The following is a 17,846-nucleotide window of genomic DNA, read 5'->3' on the forward strand; positions in this document are numbered from 1 at the left end:
TGGGGTGAACTGTCTGAATCCCAAAGGAAGAGGGTTGAGTTCTTAGATAGCCAGCAAGAGAAGGCCTTACTCCATCATGGGTTCTCCTGCAAAGCTGTAGAGCCCCTGCAAGGGAAAGAGCCAGTCTTTGTGCTTTCATCACCTTCAAAGGGAGCCTGATCAATATCACCCATGCAAGACTGAATTGAGTTCTCTTCTGTGAACCCCTTACCTACTCTCTCAACCCCAGGGTTGTAAGAAGCCATGGCTCCTTAGATAGAACAGAATGGTCCACACTACCCTTCCCTCATGTAAGTTCTGAACCTGAAACCCACGTGGCCTAGAAAGAGAAGAGAGAAGTTATAGGTTGAATGGAGGGGCTGGATGGAAGTTTTGATTATCACAGTGGATGACACTTTTAATTACAAAAGTACCATTGTTCTTAAGATTGAAGGAAACAAAAGGATCCTTTATTATCCACAGATGACTAGGTAAGCTATGAGACTTGCCTGAGATTTTCAGTAAGAGTAGAGAAAGAACTGTTGACAGTGTATTAATTAATGGTGGAGAGATGGGAAAGAAGTGATCTTCTTGGCTTGCATTCTTCGTTCCTACCAGCTTATTCAGACAATGATTGAGGACTTGTGTAGAGTGTTGGGGAAGTTGAGCACACAAAGATAAATTGGAACCAATCTTTGAAAGATGTTTTAGGCCACTTGGAGCAATTTACATGGGCAGAGAGTAGATATATGACAACAGATCCATGTTCTGAAGATCAATCTGGAAGATATCTGTGCAGTGGTTAGATAAGGTAAAATTCAAAATCCAAAAAATCCTGAAGACTGTGGTTTAGTCAGAAACGCATGATGAGATTACAGGGGTGGTAATAAAAAAATTAAGATGGTTTCTTTTAAAAGAGATATTTACAAGAAAACTGCCTTTCAAAGTAAGCAGGGAGTTTCACAACCATTTCCCCCCTCTGTTTGACATCTTGGGCTTCTCCAGTGGCTCATAGGTAAAGAATTCATCTGCCAACTCAGGAGATGTGGGTTTGACCTCTGAGTCAGGAAGATCCTCTGGAGAAGGAAATGGCAAGCTACTCCAGTATTCTTGCCTGGGAAATCCCATGGACAGAGGAGCCTGGCAGGTTACATCCAAAGAGTCGGAAAAGACAGGACTTAGCGACTAAACAACAACAACAATTTAACATCTTAGTTCCCCCAGACTACCCCCTGGAGGCTTGAAAGAGTTAACGGTCCAGCCTTAGAACAAGGTACTTCTTAGAATGGGTGGCAAAGAAGAGAGAATTTAGTCTATTTATTCACTGAGCTCTCACAGGGCTATGAATAAACTAAGCAGAAAAAAAATCCAAGGAGGGGAGTAAGATCAGTGTCTGTCACCTCACTGCCAAAATTTTAAACCAAACAGCATGTTTCTACACATCTCTACTCCCCCAAAGACCAAGAGGAAATGAGAAAGTTCAGACTGTAAATGTCAGTGAACTGCTTGAGTTACTAGGAAAATATATTTGCAATCCTTCATGCAGCTAAGCAGAGCTGCAGGGGAAAGCTGGGATTTTCTAGTAGAAGCTTTGTAATCAGTATGCTCTGACTGTTGTTAGAATAGGCTTGATGTCCTGCAAGGGTGGGGCAAGTAGCATCCAAGTTTCCATTTAAATACATCGTTCACTTTTACTTTTTAAGAACAGTCAGACCTATTCAGAATCTATTCCACTTTTGCAGAGGGACTTTTGGGTATTCCGAATGACCAGGCTCATGTGATTTGTAGGTCCATGTCTCCTGTGATCCTTTCATTTCATAATTTAACAAACCTCAAACACAGCAATCTTTCCCCTCCGGTTCTTCATTTGAAGAATTAAGTCCTTGTATTAGGTTGGTGCAAAAGTAATCGCGGTTTTGCATTGTTGAACTTTGCTATTTGATACTGGAATACATTCTTAAATAAATGTAGTTATGTTGTACATCATTTTGATGCACATTTCTTGCTTAATTTTTTTGCTAATGATATTACTTGCTGTGTATTTTATATTTACTTTAGAGAAGGGAAATGATGTCAGAGAAAGAGAAAATTCAAGCAATTTTCTTATTTGAGTTCAAAATGGGTCACAAAGCAGTGAAGACAACTCACTACATCAGCAATGCATTTGGCCCAGGAACTGCTGACAAATGTACAGTGCAGTGATGGTTCAAGATGTTTTGCAAAAGAGATGAAAGCCTTGAAGATAAGGAGCACAGTGGTCAACTATCAGAAGTTGACAACGACAAATTGCGAACCATCATCAAAACTGATCCTCTCACAACTACATGAGAAGTTGCTGAAGAACTCAATGTCGACCATTCTATGGTCATCCAGCATTTGAAGCAAATAGGAAAGGTGAAAAAGCTTGATAAATGGGTGCCTCATGAGCTGACCGAAAATAACAAAAATTGTTGTTTCAAAGTGTTGTCTTTTTTTATTCTATGCAACAACAAACAATTGCTGGATCCGATTGTGCTGTGTGACATAATGTGGATTTTATATGACAACCAGCTCAGTGGTTGGACCAAGAAGATATTCCAAAGCTCTTCCCAAAGCCAAACTTGCACCAAAAAAGAAAAAAAAAAAAAGGTCATGGCCACACATGGTTTAGTGGTCTGCTGCCCATCTGATCTTCTACAATTTTCTGAATTCTGGCGAACCCATTACATCTGAGAATTATGTTCAGCAAATTGGTGAGATGCATCGAAAACTGCAATGCCTGCAGCTGCCATCGGTCAGCAGAAAGGGCCCAATTCTTCTCCACGACAATGTCTGACCTCACGTCATACAACCAACACTTCAAAAATTGAATGAATTCGGCTATGAAATTTTGCCTCATCCACCATATTCACCTGACCTCTTGCCAACTGACTACCACTTCTTCAAGCATCTTGACAGCTTTTTGCAGCAAAAACACTTCCACAACCAGTTGGAGGCAGAAAATGCTTCCCAAGAGTTCGTAGAATCCCAAAGCATGGATTTTTACTCTATAGGAATAATCAAACTTATTTCTCATTAGCAAAAATGTGTTGATTGTAATGGTTCCTATTTTGCTTCATAAAGATGTGTTTGAGCCTAGTTATAATGATTTAAAATTCATGATCTGAAACTCCAATTACGTTTTCACCAACCAAATAGTTCCAACATGAGGCTGTTAATAGTAGTTGTTACTGTTTATTGAGCACGTGACTAAAAAGCATACACTATCTCACTTAATTGTAGTAGAATCTGCAAGAAGTGTGTTTTTACAGCTTAAGGACTCTGAGACTTGCCTGAAAACACTCAAGTTAAAGAAATGATAGATCAGGATTAAAACTAGGTCTATTTCACTCCAAAGTCTATTCTTTCTCCAATGAGTCACTGTCAGAAACAAAATGGTAAGGACCGCAGGGATCCAGAAGTGATGTCCACACCTGGAGAAGGTCATTGCCACACTGACCTAATACCCAAAGCTTTATGTGGCGGAGAATGGGCCCTCTCATTTGAACAGGCATTGTTGTATAGGCCTTTTCATGAAATAATCTACACATACCTGTTTAAATCCTACCTCTGTTTCCAATGATACATAGTAACAGTAATATATCAATTTTTTCCCTTCTCCTTTTTCTAAAACATAATCTTTAATTCCTAAGGCATTACTTTGGTCTTCAATGTCCAGAAGTTACTGTCCTGTGTGGTTATTTCAGGGATGTTAAACTCATGCCTTTTGAGGTTAAATTTCCCCCTTTTGGTCTTTGCTCATTTCCTCTTTTTCTGCCTCTTATACCCCTGGTCCTTTTTTTTTCTGCTTCTTGTGGTTTTGCTTAATTGCTGTGTTTGCTGAAGCCCTGTACTTTGCTCTTTATCTAAGTTAATGGAGTAACCTCTTCTCTCCTCCCTTTGTTTTTCCTTTATGGACTTCCTAGGTGGCGCTAGTGGTAAAGAACCTGCCCGCCAATGCAGGTGATGTAAGACAAGCAGGTTCAATCCCAAAGTCAGCAAGATGCCCTGGAGGAGGGCATGGCATCCCACTCCTGTATTATCTGGAGAACTCCATGGACAGAGGAGCCGGGTGGTTTACAGTCCATAGCATTGAAAAGAATTAGACACGACTGAATCAACAGCCCGCAGGCACGGAGTTCCCATAATCTGTCTAGGAAAGGAGCTCTTCCTACCTCCTTTCTCTTTCTTTTCTACTTCTTTGGCTTTCAGAATAAATCAAGTCTGGAGTCAAATAACTATTACTAGAATTGAAATCCTACTAACTGTAGGGTATTGGATAGTTACCTAATGTGTTTAGCCAAAGTTGTTCTGTGACTAAAATAAGAATATTTACTTCATAGTGTTGCTGAGAATAATAAAACACATCACACGTGCGATGTTTCTGGTTTTTAGTAGGGTTTCTTCTTTATGCTTTCTTTTTCTCATCCTTAGTTTACAGTCTAAAAGCAATATTTTAACTTCTTTCTGTAGTACCGCCTCTTGTCTCCAATGATAGTCTACCCGGATCATGGTCTAAGAAATAGCTCTAAGTGTTGCACTGATGTGCTGAACCTGACCTTCCTGTTATCTCCTATTGCTGTTTTTATAGGTTTAAAACTAATTAAAATAGTTTTTAAAATATGTGACAGACACCAAGGATACAACACTGAACAAAACAGGCAAAAATCCTTACTCTCCTAAAGCTTGGGCTTCCCTGGTAGCTCAGATGGTAAAACATCTGCCTGCAATGCAAGAGACTCGAGTTCAATCCCTGGGTTGGGAAGATCCCCTGGAGAAGGGAATGGCAACCCACTCCAGTATTCTTGCCTGGAGAATTCCACTGACAGAGGAGCCTGGCGAGTATGGGGTCACTGAGAGTTGGACATGACTGAGTGACTAACACATAAAACTTACATTCTGTTGGGATTGGGTGAGGATGGATGGACAATTTAAAAAGAGTAAAAAAAAAAATGTAGAACGAACTTCTGGATTGGATGCATTGAGGTGCTAAAAGGGTGGTGTACATTGAAGAGTGCATGAAAACTCCATGCCACATTCCACCCCCACAATTTATCCTATGCATCTCTTCCATTTGGCTTTGCCTGAGTTACATCCACACGCAAAAAGAGTCTAGACAGAGTTTACACCCTTCACAAAAATTAGCTCAAAATGGATCATAGATCTGGATGTAAAATGCAATAATATAAAACTCCTGGAAAATAATAATGGTGAAAATCTAGATTACTTTGGGTTTATTGATGATTTTTTGGATAGAACACTAAAGGCATAATCTGAAAGAATAAAAATTTGAACTTCATTATAATTAAAAACTTCTGTTATATAAAAGATACTGTCAAGACACTAATAAGACATATACAGACTGGGAGAAAATATTTGGAAAAGTCATATCTGGTAAAGAGTGGTTTTCCAAACTATGCAAAGAACACTTAAAGGTCTACAATAAGAAAATAAATATCCTAATTAAAAAATGGGCAAAGGCTCTAAACAGAAACCTCAACAAAAGAGATATACAGGTGATAAATAAACACATGAGAAGCTGCTCAATACCATACACCTCAGGAAACTGCAAATTGAAATGGCAATAAGATACCACTACACACCTATTTGAATAGCAAAATTCAAAACACTGACACCACCAACTACTGGCGAACATGTGGAGCAACAAGAACTCTCGTTCATTGCTAGTGAGAATACCAAATGCACAGTACGTCATTCTAAATGCCAGGCTGGATGAAGCACAAGCCAAAATCAAGATTGCCGGGAGAAGTAACAATAACCTCAGATATGCAGACGACACCACCTTTATGGCAGAAAGGAAAGAGGAACTAGAGAGCCTTTTGATGAAGGTGAAAGAGAAGACTGAAAAAGCTGGCTTAAAATTAAACATTCAAAAAGCTAAGGTCATGGCATCTGGTCCCATCTCTTTATGGCACATTGATGAGGAAATGATGGCAACAGTTGACAGACTTTATTTTCTTGGGCTCCAAAATCACCGCAGATGGTGACTGCAGCCTTGAAATGAAGACGCTTGCTCCTTGGAAGAAAAGCTATGACCAGCCTAGATAGCATATTAAAAAGCAGAGACATTACTTGACCAACAAAGGTCCATCTAGTCAAAGCTATGGTTTTTCCAGTAGTCATGTATGGATGTGAGAGTTGGACTATAAAGAAGGCTGAGCGCTGAAGAACTGATGCTTTTGAACTGTGGTGTTAGAGAAGACTCTTGAGAGTCCCTTGGACTGCAAGGAGATGGAACCAGTCAATCCTAAAGGAAATCAGTCCTGAATATACATTGGAAGAACTGATACTAAAGCTGAAGCTCCAATACTTTGGCCACCTGATGCAAAAAACTGACTCATTGGAAAAGACCCTGATGCTGGGAAAGATTGAAGGCAGGAGGAGAAGGGGACGACAGAGGGCAAGATGGTGGGATGGCATCACCGACTTGATGGACATGAGTTTGAGCAAGCTCTGGGAGATGGTGAAGGACAGGGAAGCCTGGCGTGCTGCAGACCATGAGGTCGCAAAGAGTCAGACATGATGGGAGACCAACACAGTCACTTTGGAAGACAGTTCGGCAGTTTCTTACCAAACTAAACATATTCTTACTCTATGATCCAATATTCTCAATCCTTGGTATTTGCTCAAATGAGTTGAAAACATGTCCACAAAAACCACACCTGTACCCAGATGTTTATAGCAGCTTAATTCATAACTGCCAAAACTTGGAATCAACCAAATGTCTTTCACTGGATAAATGAACTGAATAAACGGTGTTATATTCATTCAATGAAATATTATTCAATGTTAAAAAGAAATGAGCTATCCAGGCAGGAAGAGATATGAAGGAAAAAAAATGCATGTTGCTTAGTGAAAGAAGCCAGTGAAAAGGCTACATATTGTATAATTCCAACTATAAAACAGCTTTGAAAAGGCAAGCCTATGGTGACGGTAAAAGGATCAATGGTTGCCAGGGGTTATGAGGGAAGGAGAGATGAATAGGCTGAGTGCAGAGGATTTTTAGGGCAGTAAAACTATTCTGGTTAATACTCTAATGGTAGATTCATGTCATTATGCATTTGTCTAAAAACACACAGACTGTACACACCAAGAATGAGCCCTAATGTAAACTTTGTGCTGTCGGTGATAATGATGTATCAATGTAGGCTTATCAATTGCAATGAACATACCACACTGCTATGAAATGTTGATGGTAGGGGAGGTTGTGCATCTCACGGCTGGAGGTGGAGGAGGTGTGGGCAAGTGGTATATGGTATGAAGTGAAATGTTAGTTGCTTAGTCATATCCAACTCTTTGTGACCCAATGGACTGTAACCTGCCAGGCTCCTCCGTCCATGGAATTCTCCAAGCCAGAATACTGGAGTGGGTAGCCATTCCCTTTTCTAAGGGATCTTCCCAACCCAGGGATCAACCCCGTGTTTCCTGCATTGCAGGTAGAATCTTTAGTGTTTGAGCCACCGGGGAAGCCCTGTGTATGGCATACAAGACATTATCCGCTCAATTTTGCTGTGAACCTAAAACTGCTCTGAAAATAAAGTAAAACAGAGAATTAATATTCTTCTGAGCATATTTTAACTTCACTTGTTTTCTGACCTGTTGGCATGAGTGACTATGGAGTATCCAAACCCTACCATGTTTTTGTTGCCAATAACAACAGTGGCAAGCTGTTTTCCTTCTTTATGATAAGTATTCTTTCAAGTAGCTCAGTGAGTAAAATGTATCTAGGTTCACAATAACTCTACAAGGCAGGAAGAACATCTAATATATTTCTGTTTGATGACAGAACTGGTTTGCAGGGAAATTAAGTGACTTGTTATGGCAACTTAGATTGTTCAGAGCAGAGTAAAATTAGAGTTTAGTCCTTTAAATCCCAGTCCTGCATCCTCTTCTAATTACTACCTTTCTATAGCTTGTGATGGGCCTCTCAGGTGGCTCAGTGGGAAAGAATCCACTTTTCAATGTAGGAGACATAGGTTTGATCCCTGGGTCAGGAAGATCCCCTAAGAAGGAAATGGTGACCCACTCCAGTATTCTTGCCTGGGAAACCATGGACAGAGGAGCCTGGTGGGCTGCAATAGTCCGTGGGGTCACAGCAGAGTCAGACACGACTTAGCAACTAAACTACAACATAGCTTGTGATATAATTTATAAATAATACTTTTATTGTACACTAGAGAGTTGGAATATTTGACAACTGTATTCAGAGTGATAGTTGATAGTAGTATTAAAGCCCCTGTGATTTTTATGCAGGAGGTGAGACTTTTCAGGTCAGATCTAAGATGTATATTGCATTCTATGATAAGCTGCTAACATTTCCTGCTCCTGAAGGGCAACAGAATTTCCAAGAGAACTGAAAACAGAAAATATAGCAGATACATGTAGAGGGCATTCCTGTATAACCCTGTATAAAGACACAGATAACAGTTTAAAGACTGAATTTTGAGTATTTGCTGACAATGGAAGGGTTTCTTACCCTTCCATCAAATGAAATATTAGGAAATGACATTTTAATGCCCAACTTTAAACCAAAGGTACAACAGAAATACAATTGGATCAAACAAGAAACCAATTCCCTTCGCAACACCTGCTAAGGATCTTCATCACATTTTATTTTTTCAGTTGCAGCAGAACATCCATTCTTCCTTTGTTATAGGGTATTAGCTGGGCACAGAGGAACCTGATTAAAGACTGCATTTCTCAGCCTTCTTGGAAGGTTTACATGACCATGTGACTAAGGTCTGGCCAGTGGGTTATTATTGGAAGTTTTGTGTGCAAGTTCCCTGTTGTATCTGAAAAGGTAGGGGTTTCATTTCTCCTCCCAGACTAGAATTGGTATGTGATCATGGGTTCTGGAGCAGCCTTGCTGGACCACAAGATGGAGCCAGATGTTGAGGATGGCAGAGCAGCAAGACAGAAGTCCTCCTACCTACATTTTAGTGAGAGAAAGTAAGCTATTCTCTTCTTTAGGCCAGTGTCATTTTGGTTTCTCCATTCCAACAACTGAAGCAGTTCCTAATACAGAAGTCAATGTAAAAACTATATTATATTCAATTTATAACTTGTTTCATATTATTGTTCTAAAACTAACAAGAGTAACCATGCCTATTGTTCTCTCTCCAGAGTATTACCTTAGGCATTTTCATTCTTGTTGATGTCCTTATGAATGTTACAGTTAATGGGGCCTTCTGTGTGTTATTATAGTTCATTATTTGAGTTGAGTGGACCTCCAAATGAGAAAGAAAGTGAGAGCTAGTGAGAGCACATTCAAATGATAAGAGTAAAGATCTGGTGCCTCACGTGGGCACATCACTTCCAGTGCTGCACACAGCATAGAGTGTTACCATGACCTCTTTTAGCTAAGTGATCCAAATGCAACACTTATTGTAAATTTTCTTATTTAATTAAGTCTTTGCTGTGTTAGGCCGATAGTTTCAAATTGGAACAAAGTGTCTAAGATTTTTTTCCTTTATGTTTAAAATGCAGATAATACCTTTCCAGTTTCCCTCAAGCCCCATTTGGTGGTCCAATAATGTTAATGTCTTGTGATGAGCATACAAAAATTTAGCACCCAATGATAATGCCCTATACATATAATAATAATAATAATAAAGCATATATATAGGGCTTTCCGGGTGGTGCAGTGGTAAAGAATTCACCTGCCAATACAGGAGATGCAAGTTCGATCCCTGGGTCAGGAAGATGTCCTGGAGAAGGAAATGACCACCCGTTCCAGTATTCTTGCCTGAAAAATTCCATGGACAGAGGAGCTTGGCGGGCTATAGTCCATGGGGTTGCAAAGAGATGGACACGTGCATATATATATATATGTATATATATATATATATGGTCTATGTGTGTGTCTATGGTATTTTATATATATTATATATAATATATATATATATGCATGTCTATAAAATACCATAGACACACACACACATATATATATAAACTTTTCTTTTCTATTAAGTATAGAGTTGATTTACAGGAAAATATGGCAGGGGAAGGAGAGCAGTGTTGGCTGCTAATGCACAGACCCATTCACTTTCACACTTCGGTGTTAGTACCTTGATCCAGGTATCTTTACTACAATAGGCTTTAATTTAGGCTACCAGTTCCATGAAAAGAAAATAGGCACATTGTGGAGAGACTCTTCCATTTAATCTGCATCTATTTTGGATGTGTTAGTTAGAGCTGAAAGGAGTAAGTACATAAGCTGAGAATCTAGTGATTCAAGCAGGACCGTTCTCATACGTTCTTTGTCTTCCCACTGCTTTCTCATTATTCTTGCCTTTTTACTTGCTCTTCAAACCTCTGTTGCTTAATGAGTTCACATTTTCATTGAATTCTCCACCAGGATGCTTATTTCCTGATCCAGGAAAGTTCATTAACATGTACAAATAATGAAGACTCAAGGTAGAGACATCCAAAGCAATGAATTGACTCCTTGTTACAATTTTGTAGTCTTTCCTGCCCCTTGACTCATGGACTTCTTTTGTCTATAGAGAAAGTTCAAGAAATAATCTGGAAAGAAAATAGAAGGAAAGACCTGGAAGGTATTGTGTGAAGGTATAGGATTCAGTTGAATTGTTTTTGTTTGTTGTTTAGTTGCTCTATTGTGTCTGACTCTTTTGTGACCCCATGGACTGTAGTCCACCAGGCTCCTCTGTCCATGGGATTTTCCAGGCAAGAATATTGGAGTGGGTTGCAGTTTCCTCCTCCAGGGGATCTTCCCAACCCAGGAATGGAACCTGCATCACCGTGTCTCTTGTATTGCAGGCAGATTCTTTACCTCTGAGTCACCATTTATGAACAGAATTAAAGTTGTATGAAAAACTTCATACGTATAACAGTTTCTAAAGAAGTATGTTTCCCAAACTTTGAAATTTAGTGTATTAGTCAAATTAAAAAGAAATGTGAAGACTGGCACATAATCATGAACTCCTTTTCTCTTTCCCTGAATGGCTGTAAGTTGTGATGGGAACACAGAATAAACTTATATCATCTTAAGCACAGAAATTTCAAGTTAGTTATAGCAGATAGGAGAGAATATTAGAATATACTTACCCTAATATAACCAACCAAAAAAGTAAGAGATCTAATTTTAATGTTAAGAAATGACAGTCCTTTGGGGGTGAATATACTTGTCTCTATTAAAAACCCCATATGTGGGTCTTGTTATATTTTTATGAATTTTAATCAGGGCAGGGAATGGTGAAATCCCTCTTAACCTATAACTAGATTGCGTACATGCATGCTATGTCACTTCAGTTGTGTCCTACTCTCCGCGACGCCTGTCAGGCCCAAAGGGGAGATTCTTCAGGCAAGAATACTTCAGTGGGTTGCCATGCCCTCCTCCAGGGGATCTTCATGACCCAGGGATCAAACCTACATCTCTCACATTTCCTGCATTGGCAGGCGGGTTTTTACCACTAGTACCTGGCGGCTCAGACAGTAAAGAATCTGCCTGCAGTGCAGGAGACCTGGGTTTGATGGGAAGCCCCATGTGGGTTATGGACACACATCATTGAGTGCACATATAAACAGCTCCTTTTGTTGGGAGTTACCTGAATCCACTTCTTGTGCCGATCCTTTTTGCCCAGTTACTCACATTGGTGTTCCTTCTGAGGCCTCATGCTTCTTCTCGGTCTGCACCTGACCTTCAGCTGTTGGCATGTTTTGCCTTCTTGCTTTCCTGGATGCTCTTTGTCCTTGGGATGTTAATAACACTATTGAACACCATCACATAGTTGTTCAGCGATCCATCAGTTTAACCTTCTATCTCCCAAGAACCTTTCCTGAGATACAGCCCCGCTGAGCTGGAGCCTAAAGTCAGTTTGGACAGATCACTGTGATTGGCTTCCTGCCAAGGTAGGGGAACCTTGACAACTGTGACATAATGCTTCTGTGGGTAAAATGCAGTGAGGGAAATGGCTGAAACCATCCTTTTAAACAGAATCAATGTTTGTCAGCTGCCTCACCATCTTGTACCAACATGACATTGGTAGCTAGAACATAGGTAACGAATGAAAAATACCTCTCCTAGGAACCCTCTCCTCAAACAAATATTGTAAAGTAACAAAACGGTATCCCAAAGAACAGAGTTAACCAACAATAGAAATAACATTTTGAAACTCCTTTTTGCAATGTTTATCTCTGTTAGTTAACTGAAATTCCTTATGAGAGAGCTATAATAAGCAAAATGTAAGAAAATATTTGTCAGATTTCTGTTGCTCAATAAGTTAAGATCACAGGCTTATGGTTATTATATGATTTATATATATTTTATGTGCAATGCATCTTTTTAAAATTTAAACAAATGGTATTGCACCTGCTTTCCTTGGGGCTCCTTTCCAGATATTAACCATGTGAATGCCATAAAGCTCGAATATTAAAGGTTTTGCTTCTTTCCATGATAAGAGTTCTAATAATTAAAGCAGAAGGATAATTGTGACATGGCAGCCAAAAACAGCAAGAAAAATCTCAAGATGAATTCCAGAAACACTAGGGAACAGCTGTATTATCACACCTAGAAAATTAATTCAGATGAAAATTAATTCAGAAATAAGTTCCCCTTCAATCTCTCTTCTTGAAAAGAAAAAGTGGTGAAAATTGTGGCTTGGGAAAACCCAGAAAAAATTTCCTTCATGTACCCAACTTAGAAATTCCTCATGCTTTTGCTTGCTGTTTCACATCTAATGACAAGGAAGTAATTAACTATCTTATTTCAAAGAAAGGACTTTAAACATTGTTCTTTCCAAACTACTGGCTTATAAAATTGAAGTCGCAATGGCAGTAGTGGCAGCAAAGGTATTATTTAAGGAGAATGAGATAAAGTTAAAACTTTTTATATTAATTTAGCTAATAATTATTTATTGAGAAACTCACATGGTAGTCATTTTCATGGTTAATGGAGAGACAGAGATACGAAATATGCTACCACTGCCTTCAGTGAACTTGAATTCTTCACAATGAATGACATTTTGCTTTATATGTATCACTTGACACATTTATTGACTATAGTACCTAAATTCTTCTAGATTTTATAGGAGTGGCTATGCTTGGGTTTACTTGAAAGAAGAGCTTGAAACACAAGCCTTTTATGCAGGTAGTTTAGCTGGGGGATGATCTCAAAGGTCAAGAGTGCCTGGGGTAAGAGAGGAGGGAACAGTGTAAGGATGGCTACTGCTCCTGGCAACGGCTACGGTAGCCAGTACAAGAGATGCAGAGAGATGTGTCATTTATAATCAAGAACTGAATACATAAAATTACCATTCTAAAACTACAGTGAATGATATGGACAACATATAACTGAGGACAAAATTGTTTCATTATAGATCAGTGGCTCTCAATCGAGATTGATTTGTCACCCCTGAAGGTGATACTTGGCATTGTCTGGAGATACATTTTTGTGGTCAAGAAGGTGACAGGGGTGGGTGTAGAGTGATGAGGGATGGAAATGGGGAGGGATCAGAGGGTAGCTACTGGTATGTTGTGGGTGGGTGTAGAGAGATGAGGGATGGAAATGGGGAGGGATCAGAGGGTAGCTACTGGTATGTTGTGGGTAGAGGGATGCTGGCCTTCTATAAACACCTTATAATGCACAGGATAGCCCTCCCCTTCCCCAATACAAAGAAATATCTGACAAAAATGCCAGTTATACTGCTTTTGAGAAACCCCCCTCAAACATTACTATATAGCACAGGGAACTCAACTCAGTGTACTAAGGGGGAATCCAAAAGAGAGAGGCTATATTAATATGTATCAGTTCAGTTCAATCTCTCAGTCATGTCCAACAATTTGCGACCCCGTGGACTGCAGCATGCCAGGCTTCCCTGTCCATCACCAGCTCCCGGAGCTTACTCAAACTCATGACCATAGATTCAGTGATGCCATCCAACCATCTCATCCTCTGACATCCCCTTCTCCTCCCGCCTTCATTAATATGTATGCATATAGTTAATTCACTTTGCTGTACCGCCAAAATGAACACAACTTTGTAAAACAACTATACTCCAATAAAAATTAAAAAAAAACAAACAAACATGGAAATGATCATGCCATCAGGGCATCTAGTTGAAATGTAGACTCTATTTGGTAGGTCCAGGGTGGAATCTGACATCTTGTTTCTTATAACATTTCCCAGGACTTTTCTAGACTGATTGCTCTTTACTTGAAATTTTCACACTTATAGAAGTCATAACCTATCTACACCCTAGCCTCAATGTTTCAAAATGCCTAATATACACCATATATTTATCTCATGGTAATAGGACACTGGTCTATAAAAAAATATCAAAGTGGTATGTTTTTGAATGGAATTATACAACTCATAGTCTCAGAATATATATCTCATACTAATCATAAAGTAATAATAAAATTTCTTACAGAAAGTATGGGAATCTTTGATCTATAACATTGTCCATCCTTCTCAGGAAAAGATTAAACCAATTTACCTATAAAATGCTTTTTCTCTATGAAAATCTGCACTCTCATCAAACAGAATCTCTAATTTTCCTGACTCTTAGGGACATTTTTGACTCATCTGAGGAAGCCACCTAGGGTGAAACCTCTTTGACTCTGACCATTTCTGAATATGTCACACAATCCTCTGTCTCCCTTCCTTGTAAAGGAGGAATACATGGTTTTCTTTCAGCAGCAGAGACTGTGCTTGGGCAAAATGTGTCACCACTGGTTTTCCATTCTTGATATTCTCTGAGGGGAATGTAGGTGGGACAAGAACATACCGGGGATTTAAAAAAAAAAGAGTGTCATAAAATCTATTGTGACAGGTTTTAAAGAAGTCCCTGCTGTAACTGGGCAAAAATGAAATGACAACACTGGGAGACAGGACAGAAATACAACAACCCTACAAATTTCTTTATTTCTCTCATCTTTGTCTCTCCTGCTGAGTTGAAATATTCCTTCCATGGAGTCTGTGATGCTTGCAGAGTGGAAGGTCTCTGGCACTCCAAAGCAAAAACCCTCCAACAGCCTCCAGTTCCTAAAGAAGAGGCAATTACAACCCCTCTTTCCTGGGAAGTGTCAGTCATGAAGGCAAAGGAGCCTTTGGAAATGGGTTGGAGTGTGCCAGCCATTCAAAGGGTAAATCCGATACTGAGCAAATGGTGCAGTCCTGCGTGCAGTGCCAGCAGGCAGCTTCTGGCTACAAACTCTTTTGCAGGGATGAAAGCCTTCCAAGTGGAGTTCGAGCAATTCTAAATATTTCATGCCTGTGTTCGAACAAAAAGTTGCCATGGGAAGGCTGGCATGAAGATGTATTTTATCAGCTTGGTATTTTCTAAGTTAGTTTCTCATTAACTTGTCCTTCTCTGCCCCATTTCCACCCAAGTCAGAAACTCCGATGGCAAGCATTCTTTAGAAATTACTGTTCCTATCTTAGGTATCTTCTCTGTTGAAACCTGTCAGCTCTGCCTTGTGAGTCCTGCTAAAGCTACTGCCCCCGCTCATAGGAGAGGAAGCAGAAGCTTCTCTTAGGGTATGTTTAGAGACTTTTGTGAAAATCAAGTTATACTAGTGATCAAAATATTTAATGACCCTAAAACTGAATAGCTTAAAAAAAATTATTATCTCTCTTGCTTCCTGAGGGTTGGGATTTCAGATAGGGCTCCATGGGGATATCTTTGTCCACGTGTTCTACCTCAGATGGAATATTTGAAGGCTGGGCCTGACATCATCTCAAGGCCCATTTGCTCACGTGTCCGGAAGCTCATATTGAGTTTTGACTGAAAGGCTATGTAGGCTGAACATGTGGCTTCACCTTCCTGAGACCAAGGAGGCTGGATTTCAAGAGCAAGTCTCTTGAGAGACATACTGACTTTTATGGCCTATGGAAGTTATGCAAGGTCATTTCTGTCACATACTTTTGGTTAATACAGATATAAAGTCCCAAGTTCAAGGGAACCTCGCCATGAAGGCATGTTAACATCACATTGTAAGAGAATGTGGGTTGGGATACATATATATGTAATATTCCATGGAAAATGCAATATATTTCTCAAATGCAGTTGAGAAAAGTGTGTAGCTAGTACTTTGGGAGTATTGCCTATGTTTCCTAATTTGGGGCCAGGTAACTTACAAACTAATGGAAATTGTTCAATTGTTATAATCTATCATATCTAGATAATGTTTTATAAGATCTCAGTTGTCTTTTTCAACCTCTTTAACAAGTGGTGCTGGGAAAGCTGGTCAACCACTTGTAAAAGAATGAAACTAGAACACTTTCTAACACCATACACAAAAATAAACTCAAAATGGATTAAAGATCTAAATGTAAGACCAGAAACTATAAAACTCCTAGAGGAGAACATAGGCAAAACACTCTCCGACATAAATCACAGCAAGATCCTCTATGACCCCCTTCCTAGAATATTGGAAATAAAAGCAAAACTAAACAAATGGGACCTAATGAAACTTAAAAGCTTTTGCACAACAAAGGAAACTATAAGTAGGGTGAAAAGACAGCCCTCAGATTGGGAGAAAATAATAGCAAATGAAGAAACAGACAAAGGATTAATCTCAAAAGTATACAAGCAACTCCTGCAGCTCAATTCCAGAAAAATAAATGACCCAATCAAAAAATGGGCCAAAGAACTCAACAGACATTTCTCCAAAGAAGACATACAGATGGCTAACAAACACATGAAAAGATGCTCAACATCACTCATTATTAGAGAAATGCAAATCAAAACCACAATGAGGTACCATTACACGCCAGTCAGGATGGCTGCTATCCAAAAGTCTACAAGCAATAAATGCTGGAGAGGGTGTGGAGAAAAGGGAACCCTCTTACACTGTTGGTGGGAATGCAAACTAGTACAGCCACTATGGAAAACAGTGTGGAGATTCCTTAAAAAACTGGAAATAGAACTGCCATATGACCCAGCAATACCACTTCTGGGCATACACACCGAGGAAACCAGATCTGAAAGAGACACGTGCACCCCAATGTTCATCGCAGCACTGTTTATAATAGCCAGGACATGGAAGCAACCTAGATGCCCATCAGCAGATGAATGGATAAGGAAGCTGTGGTACATATACACCATGGAATTTTACTCAGCCGTCAAAAAGAATTCATTTGAACCAGTCCTAATGAGATGGATGAAACTGGAGCCCCTTATACAGAGTGAAGTAAGCCAGAAAGATAAAGAACATTACAGCATACTAACACATATATATGGAATTTAGAAAGATGGTAACGATAACCCTATATGCAAAACAGAAAAAGAGACACAGAAATACAGAATAGACTTTTGAACTCTGTGGGAGAATGTGAGGGTGGGATGTTTCAAAAGAACAGCATGTATACTATCTATGGTGAAACAGATCACCAGCCCAGGTGGGATGCATGAGACAAGTGCTCGGGCCTGGTGCACTGGGAAGACCCAGAGGAATCGGGTGGAGAGGGAGATGGGAGAGGGGATCGGGATGGGGAATAAGTGTAAATCTATGGCTGATTCATATCAATGTATGACAAAACCCACTGAAATGTTGTGAAGTAATTAGCCTCCAACTAATAAAAAAATTAAAAAAAAAAAAAAAAAGTATACAAGCAACTCCTGCAGCTCAATTCCAGAAAAATAAATGACCCAATCAAAAAATGGGCCAAAGAACTCAACAGACATTTCTCCAAAGAAGACATACAGATGGCTAACAAACACATGAAAAGATGCTCAACATCACTCATTATTAGAGAAATGCAAATCAAAACCACAATGAGGTACCATTACACACCAGTCAGGATGGCTGCTATCCAAAAGTCTACAAGCAATAAATGCTGGAGAGGGTGTGGAGAAAAGGGAACG

This window comes from Cervus elaphus, chromosome 29 (genome assembly GCF_910594005.1).
Source record: "Cervus elaphus chromosome 29, mCerEla1.1, whole genome shotgun sequence".
Classification (NCBI taxonomy): domain Eukaryota; kingdom Metazoa; phylum Chordata; class Mammalia; order Artiodactyla; family Cervidae; genus Cervus; species Cervus elaphus.